The following is a 12,180-nucleotide window of genomic DNA, read 5'->3' on the forward strand; positions in this document are numbered from 1 at the left end:
ACAATATACACTAACTACCCTGGACGTAACCACCACACAGAAGCCACTGACCACATCACACTACACCGTCCCACATCCGTTCTTTCCAGACAACAACACAGAACCTTCTTCCTAGAGAAGAAAACCATGGCAACAGACTGATATATTGACAATAAGACTAATATTAATGATATTTTTAGAGAGAGAAGCTCTGTGTGTTGTTCTACTTCGAATAGCTACGCCGTGGACCATGTTTGTAGTTCCACCGTGAGGCATCAGAAAGGGGTTGATGAGGAATGTTTCGTGATGACTACACCCGTACGAAGTATGTCGCTCGGCCCGGCCTTGGCGAAGTCTTTGTTTATGGTGGCAGGCGTACAACGAAGAAAGAAACTATCAACAACATGTTACGTATCACGTTGTTTTAAAGCTTGGATAAAGATTCTATTTTGAGTTATCAAGTTCACACACGTACACACACACACACACACACACACACACACACACACATATATATATATATATATATATATATATATATATATATATATACATACATACAAGCATACATATAGACATACATATATGCAGACCTACATACACATATACATACATACATACTGTAAATGCATACATACACACACACAAACACGCACACACGCACACAGGCACACACACACACATGCACACACACATAAACCACACATGCACAAATGTATACACCAAATGAATATAGTGATAACACTTCATGTCCAATAGCATTATATAATTTATCGACTTTTCAAGGAAAACAAAAAATAAGGAGAACAAGGTGGGTATGAAATACAAACTAGAGGATAATGATTCTAAGGCCGTGTTAAATAAACAGAATAACAACAAATTAGTAAAGACAAAGGTGTTGGACGAAAAATCAAGAAGAAGTGTGGTCTAAACTTAGAGGGATTATCGAACAATTAAGGAAAGAAGAATAGAAGAATGTGCAGAGAGAAATTGTGAAGGTACACAGGGGAAGAAATGTTTTTTACAAATGTGGTCAATGAAAGAAAACGTATCATTGTCTTCGGGTGACAAGAAGAGCACATGACATCAAGGAGAGAAAGAACGAAGCACGAGTTGAATGATAATAGAGAAGTCGTATCAACATCTATGGGAAGTATCATTAGTGCACACATAGAAATAGATGAAGTGTTTAGGTTTGGGTAAACACCACGAAGAAGAGGCACGACCACTGAATATTAACTTCAGGTTAGAAGACTCAGTAAATGACATCATAGGGCATATAAACTGGCAGATAATGAAAATTTGAAGAATATATAGATAAAGATATATGCGACTGAGGAATTGATAATGAAGGTAAGAGATGTAGTAAACGAAACAAAGAAAAAACAAAACGCAACAAGAGGAACAAAAGTTTTTTTAGAGAATTTTTAATTTATAAACTGATGAAATTGTACCCAAATAGGGAATGGAAAAGGCCATAACTGGAAACATTGAAGAAAGAATAAAGTTGACATATGCTAAAGTATACAATTTAATATCACCCTAAAACCTTAATATTACACGAAGGAAAATGAACCAGATATCACTGTATAAGTGATCGAAATCAAGCTACATAGTAATCTCGTTATTCAAATAGAAAATATTGTACACGTACACATTGTACATATACACATTGTACATATACACATTGTACATATACACATTGTACATATACACATTGTACATATACACATTGTACATATACACATTGTACATATACACATTGTACATATACACATTGTACATATACACATTGTACATATACACATTGTACATATACACATTGTACATATACACATTGTACATATACACATTGTACATATACACATTGTACATATACACATTGTACATATACACACTGTACATATACACACTGTACATATACACACTGTACATATACACACTGTACATATACACACTGTACATATACACACTGTACATATACACACTGTACATATACACACTGTACATATACACACTGTACACATACACACTGTACATATACACATTGTACATATACACACTGTACATATACACACTGTACATATACACATCGTACATATACACATTGTACATATACACATTGTACATATACACATTGTACATATACACATTGTACATATACACATTGTACATATACACATTGTACATATACACATTGTACATATACACATTGTACATATACACATTGTACATATACACATTGTACATATACACATTGTACATATACACATTGTACATATACACATTGTACATATACACATTGTACATATACACATTGTACATATACACATTGTACATATACACATTGTACATATACACATTGTACATATACACATTGTACATATACACATTGTACATATACACATTGTACATATACACATTGTACATATACACATTGTACATATACACATTGTACATATACACATTGTACATATACACATTATACATATACACATTGTACATATACACATTGTACATATACACATTGTTCATATACACATTGTACATATACACATTGTACATATACACATTAAACATATACACATTATACATATACACATTGTACATATACACATTAAACATATACACATTATACATATACACATTGTACATATATACATTATACATATACACATTATACATATACACATTATACATATACACATTATACATATACACATTATACATATACATTATACATACACATTAAACATATACATATACATATTATTTATATACACATTATCTATATACCTATTATTCATATACACATTATACATTTACACATTATACATATACACATTATACATTTGCACATTATACATTTACACATTATACATGTACATATTAAATGCATTATACATATACGTTATATATATATTAAACATATACATTAAACACACATTATACGTATATACATTATACGTATACACATTATACATATACACATTAAACATATATACATTATACGTATACACATTATTCATATACACATTATACATATACACATTATATATATATACATATTATACATATACACATTGTACATATACACATAATACATATATACATAATACATATACACATTATACATATACACATTATACATATACATATTATACATACACATTATACATACAAACTATACATACAAACTATACATACACATTATACATACATATTATACATACACATTATACATACACATTATACATACACATTATACATACACATTATACATACACATTATACATACACATTATACATACACATTATACATACACATTATACATACACATTATACATACACATTATACATACACATTATACATACACATTATACATACACATTGTACATACACATTATACATAAACAATATACGTATACATATGGCAAAATTAAAACATTATGATAACTAAAAGGTGATTTAGGCTGAAATGATTTCTAACTCCTCAGCTTAAATCACCTTTTAGTTATCATAATGTTTTAATTTTGCCATTTCAAGAAAATTTGTTAAGTGTCACAGAATTATTAAAAAGATTTAACGTAAAGGTAGTTTTTAAAAATGATAGTACAGTAAAACATAAGCTCATCAACAATAATATTGAAATTAAAAAAGGATGCATTTATAAAATTCCTTGCAAAATGTGTAATCAATTTTACATAGGGCAAGCTGCCAAACCCTTAAACATTAGAATTGAATAACACAAGAAAAATGTTAGGGATGGCAATAATTCTAGTGAAATATTCAAGCATATTGAATTAAATAATCATCCAGTTGATTGGGGGTAATACCCAGGCAATCTATTATACCAACAACATAATAGCAAGAAACTTAATAGAGTGTAGCTTGATCTATACCACCAGTGATCAAAATACCAACCTACACAAGGGCTTATATAAACTTGATAATTTTATCTGTCAAGAAATAAGCAAAATAATATCAGGTAAAATGTAACCCTGCGACTGTGACCTAATGTCGCCCTACCATCATTAGTGGACGCATTGACCCTTGCGACTGTGACCTGATGTCGCCCCACCATCATTAGTGTATTGACATTGACCCTCCGCCTTCCAGGGGGTAATTGTCCGCTATCCTTTTTCAAACTGTCCTTGTTCCTTTTTCCATGTATGTATAATCTATGCATTTCTATTACTATGTACTTTTTGCACTGAAGATGTAATATACGAAAGCGCTCTGCTTCGTTAGTTTCTTTTTCCAAGTGGTCTACTTTGCATATATATATATATATATATATATATATATATATATATATATATATATATATATATATGTATATATATATATACATATATATGAATGTATGTACATATGATTCACATCGTTTATGGATTAATCAGTATGGACCATAACCCAAAAGCTTTGAAGATTTTCCTCAGCTGAATGAAATAATCTGATGGTAGTTGTGGAAAAAATTACAAATCCTTGTTCTCTACGTATTAACTGTAACGATATTGAATGGGACGGAATAGGAAACATTTTATTTTGAAGATTCCTGGGTTAATATTCTGCTTCATAGAGAAACGAAAAACGCAATGATTCAATGAATCAAAGCTTGAAGATCAAAAGGAGTAGACACAGCAAGATTAGATTTACTGATTATCAAACAACTCTGTGTAATTGATTCTTTAAAGCATATGTGCCCCATAGGAAAAAGGGATCATTTAGCACTTGAATTTCAATTGGTAGGCGATAAGAAATCATGAAATAAATCATAAAGACAAACAGGTACAATTGCAAGGAAGATTACAAAGATTACAAAGGTGGAGCATGCCGACAGGAGACCTTTTGTTCCATAACTAGGTCGGATGCGGAAAAAAGTGATAAATAAATAAATAAATAAGTAAATAATTAAGCAAATAAATAAAAATATGTTATAGATAATAACAAATGAAATAAATGAATAAATGCATAGGTATATCTAAATGATAAACAAACAGGTAAATAGTAAATAATGATAAATTAATATATAACTAATAATGAATATCAAGCAAATAGTAATAAACAAACATACAAATGATAACAAAATAAATCAACAAATAATATAAGATAAATAACAGTCATTACAGCATCTTGCTTAGGTGTTTATTTAAAAGATTCTTAAAGCTTTGAACTGAACTATATACCACTGCCTCTGCAGGAAATAAGTTTTACATTGTCGAAAAACTCTCAGAAATAGACTGGAGATATACAAAACCAAGAGAAATAAGAAAGAATTGGAAAAGTTTTATAAGTTTCAGCATTAGGCTGTGGGAAAAAAAATTGTGCCACTGATTAATGGGAGATTATTTGAAAAAAAGAAAAATCGCTAAAGTTTTCAAACGAGCGCATGCGCGATGAGCAAATGTATAAATAAATTTCGGATACTTAGGTTAAAATTCACTACACCTACTTACAGCCAAATAACTTGTCCAAGGACTTGATATATAGTACAGAATTTTTCTGGATTCCTCATAAAAAGGCAGAAGACTATAAACTAATAGACATCCTGATTATGATTTTCATACTAAAAATATATCATGTTATGACAGTGAACGTCATCAGTGCTATGGAAACGAAGACAGACAGATACGTAATATACTCACACTATACAAGCGTAACCAACGATTAAGGATTGCGACGCGGGGCCAAGAATATACAGTAAAGAAACAAAGAAAAAAGAAAAATAATGCGATCTAAGCAAAAAGTATTTTGATTGATTGATGAGCAATTTTTTTTTTTTTTTTTTTTTTTTTTTTTGTAAGGACCCATTCATTCGGGTGACGTACTACAAAGAACTGCAAAGTCCAATATACTACGGTGGTGAAGGTCCAACAACATCAGAGCATCAGTTTATGGAATACGACTACACTCTGGGAAGGTGCCTCGAAGGTGCTTGTCGGATATGCGCTCTGATTATATGATCTGACGTTGGAAGAAAAGGGGAAGTGTTTACGTTTATGATTTGCTGCTATTGTGTGCAGCGCGGTGAATAACGAAAACCCGGACGAAGAAACATCTACAAAGAGATTTACCGGAATTAGGTATGGGATTGTATTATGTGTAGTAGTTACACAGTGTGGAACACATTACAGAATATAGTCAATAAAGATTATGAAGTCTATCACATAGCTCCTGGGTTTATTTACAAAGTGTACATAAACGCAATATCAAGAACTATATTGGGATACCTCCATGTAATATATTTGGCAGTGTTGTACTAAGCTCAACATTTTTATAATGAATTAGTGGTGCATGACTTAAACATGAACCATTAGATAACAGAGGAGCTTTCTCTCGGCAAAAATGAAAATGTCAGTTGTTAATATCAACCATAATAGAATATAAATAAGACAATGGCACTTCCAAATAGATTAATCTAAGTCGTTGGTTCACAACCTTTGGTCTATGGAACCCTATAGGCCCTCGGGGTTTCAAAAGTAAGGCCGCCAATCGAAAGCCACTAGCAGTGAGTGAATGCAAAACGATTAAATTTAGTGTTGAAGTCATCACCAGGAGGTTAGACAATAGCAATTCATAGGTACGGGGTACCTGTGAAAATAGTTAAGAACTTCTGATCTAAATTTTTATAACTCTGAGGAGGCAAATAAAATTACCCGATTGTAATGTAGCTAAAGTAGACATGGAAGAAGATTTCACCAGCTGATCATTTTAGATTGTAGGAATAAGTTAAAACAGTTATTAGTATTGACGTTAATTGTATAAAAAACATAAGGAACAACCTGAGCAGTTTGTACAGGCAGAGGCAAGTGGCAGCTACCAATACTTGTTAGAGATAAGAACCAGAATTTTTGTAATCACGAAGCTGGATCCAAGGCTTCCAAAGATATTTGTCATTTAGATAAATGAATTTTGATTCAGCTTGATAGTTGCATGCATATAGAATAAAGGATTGTATGTGCTTATAGACAACTAGAAGAGAGTAATCCATTTATTTGTAAACCTGTGCAAATGACAAAAGAACTGTTTGGATTGATATCTTCGGCCACATGAGACTTTCTCTTATGATGACACTGTGGGAATATCTAGCTTATCCACTAGATTGTTGTGTTGTGTTATATTACATTATATCATTCTCTCTCAGGCGCCCGGTAATACTGTTTTTGGAACCTCGGCCTGAGAAGAATCTCTGTCCACATCCTGGTTTGTCTTCGAACGTGAAACGGCTACTGGAACTCTGGGATAAAGGAGACCTGAGACTATAGTCATATAGAATGGAAAAATGTACAAACATGTAGGCAAGTTCACCTGAAGAGACAAAACAAGGGGCTCACGAACACCTCTTCTTCAAAAGTAAAATAGATCAAAACTCCTACTGAACTTAGCTATCGTCCTTATCGTGTCATTTCATTTCATCCTTGTTTACAGAATATACTGCCTAAATACTTTAATATTTCCTGGTATTTGTCACTATTTCATTTCACATCCCAATCCGAAAGCTTTCTTCATTTCAATGTTAGCAATTCACTTTTTGCGTCGTTCATTTTCATTCCTACTTCCGTAAAATATCCACTCCTATATCATCAAGGCTTCTTTCGCCTCATTTATTTCTGTTTTTTCAAAAAGCCAGATCATCTGGATAAGCCATTATTTCACTCACGTTATGCGTTTTATGTCGTTCTTCGAATTTATATGTAACTGTCCATACATGATATAAACAGGAGAGGTGACCTTACGTCGCCTTGTTTTACTCCAAATTTTATTTTAATTTGTCATTTACTTCCATTCTCTGCTCTTTGCATTCTCTAACATTTCTATAAACACATCAACGTTCTGAGCAGTCTTTCTCCTACTCCATATGATTTCTTTTTTCATATTTTTCCTCTTTGTGTTGCACAGAATATATTTTTGAAATCACTGGGTACTATTTAGATACTGGTATTAAGTCTACCATGTTTTTATCCTTCTTGTCTTCATTTTATTCTTAACCTAATCTTATCGCAATTCTCTTCTATTTTTTCCTAATGTTGCTTCATCGTAAGTGTGAATAAATCACAAAAACACGTGATTCACAAAATGTGTAATAAAACCACTTGAAAAATAAAATGAAAGGTGACCGAACGTTTTCGTCTATTTAAGACACAATGAACCCCTCCTAATTCCCCCTAATGTACTTCTTTTGTATATATATTGTCACTGTTTCCTTACTCTGTACCTTTGAAAATGCCTTAAATAGACGAAAACGTTCAGTCACCTTTCATTTTATTTTCCAAGTGGTTCCATACATACACGGTTCCCAAAATGACATATTCACTCACTGAAATCTTTTGTAAGATTGCCAAATCCACTGAGCTTTGTTATCAGCTGTGTCTGGAAACTTATGAACATCATTTTGAACATTTTCAAATACGCAGGGAGGAGTAGACTAGATTTTGGGGCAGAATAATGACCGCCTTTTCCCAGACATAAGAAATAGTTTTATGTATAGAAGTGTTCAACTTGTGAACTAGACTATAATAGAAAATAGCTCAATCAGAAATCATAAGGGTAGTTGATCAATGAAAATAAATAAACAAAATCTACGAGACAAATACAAATACAGGTACAGGTGCAGGTACAGATACAGATACAGATACAGATACAGATACAGATACAGATACAGATACAGATACAGATACAAATACAAATACAGATACAAATGCAAATGTAAATACAAATACAAATTCAAATACAAATGCAAGCACAATAAGCACACACACACACATACACACACACACACAATTCATCATCTTTTCGAATATTCATACAAACCTCTTAACCAAATTTCAATTTCTGAAAAAGATAAATGAATTAGAAAAAAAAATCCCTCAAATGCATTCTGAACAAAATTATAGTTCAGGACTCAAGGAATGTCGAGTTTGGAACTGTTTATGTTCAGTATATGAACTATAGATAACTAAAATGAATAATCACTGCAGCCAAGCCCTCAGGTCCAGTGACAATTAGAAAATATGACGGAAGCTTGATACCATTACACGGTGGGCTGATAGTATCTGTAATAATCTTAGCAATATGTAAATCACGCACTATTTTACTACAATTTCCACTCTACAGTAAAATGACTAAAAGACTAGGGAACCACAGTTTACTGCATTGAGGACAACTTAGTTAACGAGTCAAAAGAGTATGTTGATTGCTTCAAGATTACTTCAATAGTTGTATTTGTTACAACAGTACCTGAATTTGTCAAACAGAATAATGTTTTCAGTTAAAAAGAAACTACATTCACACTACATAACACAAATTATTGCCAAACCCAATCAGTATATTGAAGTATCGTTCTTCTTCAGTGAATCGAAATTCTTATCACAATTTCTATTTTAGAAAACAGAACTTAATGTAGTATCAACTTACGAAAAGAATAAAAACGGTGTATTAAAACTTATACTTTTTAGATACACAAGTTTGGTAACTTAACATGTTCATCGTTATCTTTTCTTATTACGCTTATTACAACAATTGCAGATTACATATCGTTTTTCCATGTGTGCGCACACACACATAAACACACATACACACATATACTTACACACACATAAACACACATACACACACACACACACACACACACACACACACCGACTCGGTGGCACTGTTGGTAGAGCGCTGAACTGGGAAGCAGAAGTGCTCCCAGTACCCAGTTCGAATCCTGCCCAGGGCCGAAATTATTTCGGTATCGCTGTGCCTCGGGTCGTTACTCTGACTCTCGTGGGCGGGGAGTTGGGGGTGTGTGTGTGTGTGCAAGGTCATAGCATTACCCATAGATCGGACCTACGAGCTCTGAGCTCTCTTCCAGGAGGGAAATAGCTGTCGATCACGAGTCCAACACGTGATCCAAAGACCAAAGACCAAGTGAATACACACTCACTCATATGGTATTCTAAAAGGATAGTTGAGTTAGATTTAACTCACGTCCTTATGGGTTAACAGAAATAGGTTCAATTGAGATAAATAGGTTTCACTGAGATAAATTTCACCCTTTAACGTCATCCTTTGAGTTCCCTCAACTTAATTAAATCACTTATTATCAACCATAATAAACCATCACTAATTGTCTTTTAGAATTATCACATTGAATATCACACATACGAGACTTTTATTTGGGCCGTTAGACGATTTTATTCAGCTTTCCAAAGCCCTTTGGTGTAAGTATATTTGATTTAGCATCTTCACTAGCATGAACAATATTTTTCTAAAATGCTAAAGAGATGTCGTGTTAGCTAGGTATAGGCTATGACAGAGTTCATACTTGCTTTGATGCATTTAACTACTATGGCACTTGCATCTATTACAACTTCATTTTTTTTTTATCCTTTCTGCTGATTTAAAAATCTATGTTTGCTTAATTTCTAATCATTCTTTTCAATGATTACCAGAAATAAAGAAGTGCGCAAGAATTTGTGAAGTAATGACATGAATTACATTATATAAAGAGTACAGGAACTACAATTTTGAGGCTAATTATTACTAGATATTACAGCTGTATGATCAGTAATTTCTCCTTGAATCTTGACCCGTGACTACAGTAAACCCTCGATATACCGGACGATATGGGGACGAGTCTGTCGTTATATCCGAAGATCCGTTATAACCGAGGATCCGTTATATCCAATGGAAATACCGGACAGATCCGTTATATTCCGAAGTTTGTCCGGTATTAGAAATTAGTAGGATTAGAAATTAAACTTCAGTGTTGGAGGCTTGGACCTAATCCTCCACGCTTACCAAAGGGCAAGAGATCCCCCTCCCTTCTTGAAGCTTTTGCCCGGAACCTGACCTCCGTGGGGCCTTTGGCTTCTGCGGCGCCTACGGCTACTGGAAAGCTCGTGGTTTCTGTCCCGCTCACAGCTGCTCCAGAGCCCTCCGGCCTCGACAAATTTAATTCGAGGTTTATGACTGATTTAATGCCCACTGCCGGATGGAAGTTTGTTTTCTTGTCGCATCTCATACAATGCCTCCAATTGATTTCGTTGTAGTTGGGTTGCGTCTCAGTCCGGACAGAGCGAGAAATTTATGAAAGGTGTCGGTACGTAGATGAAGGAGTGGAAGAGAAGGGAGGGTTCTTCTCCGTGTTTTTAGTATGGCACATTTCTTTAACCTCTTGTTTTCATACATTGAAAACAACGATTTCAGTGTCACACAAAAATGACATTAAATTTATTTTCATGGTCTTGTAGGAATTGCTAAAGCCCTCTTTGTACTGCTAACAAACCTCTTAGTGTTTTTTTTTCTTTTCTCTTTGTCTACACCTCAACTGATGTTACGTGTAGAGCCTCGTAGTCTTCCACCATCTTCCCACCTGCAGCCTACCTACAGCCCACCTACAGCCCACCTACCTGCAGCCTACCTACAGCCTACCTACCTACAGCCCACCTACAGCCTTCCCTCTATACCTCCACTGACCTTAGCCAAGCCTATGCATTCTTCCCTTCTATCACAAGTAGAGATTCAGACCGTTTGAATTATTCCCTAAAGACGTGGAAATAAAATTGGGAAAAGGAAGCATTCCTGCAACGATATGAGGTTCCTTGAAGCAGCTACGTACACTCGACCTTCTTCCCTTCTTGTTTCTCTAATACTATATTGGGTAATGGGAGACGCGGGGTCTGAGGTGCTCTCACCCTGCCCTATCTCTTCGTACTTCGAGAGAATCTCTTACAGAAGAGATTTTATTTACTGTTTTACGCTTGCTTCCTTTCTCCTGATATCCCCTACACGTCACCCATTATCTCCCTTTTTCCCTAATTCGTTCTCCACCAGAACAATCTAGCGTTTCCGTCTTCTCGCTCGGTATCAGCGCCGCAGTTCGTCTAAGTTTGGTAACACTTGCGGAAAGTATCCGCAGCAATCAGTATATATATTTCGTCAACTAGAAAGCCAGATCACTGACTTGTGTGAGTTCAACGCTGTTGCCGCCACACACTTCCTGAAGATGGTCTTTATCCTTCCCTGGTTGCAAGTTCTTCTCGAACAAGATACTGCAGTTGGAGTTGGTTCATCTCGACCTGGCAAGTCAGTCTGCCGACACTCGGCTCAAGGCGAAACAGGGCAGAGTAAGTCAAGTGAAGGAGAGAAACTCGAAGCAAACTTCTACTACTCAATTGTATTTCATCAATGGTAACCAGCGTTTCTACCT

This window comes from Oratosquilla oratoria, chromosome 11 (genome assembly GCF_046742065.1).
Source record: "Oratosquilla oratoria isolate Oo_2021 chromosome 11, ASM4674206v1, whole genome shotgun sequence".
NCBI lineage: Eukaryota > Metazoa > Arthropoda > Malacostraca > Stomatopoda > Squillidae > Oratosquilla > Oratosquilla oratoria.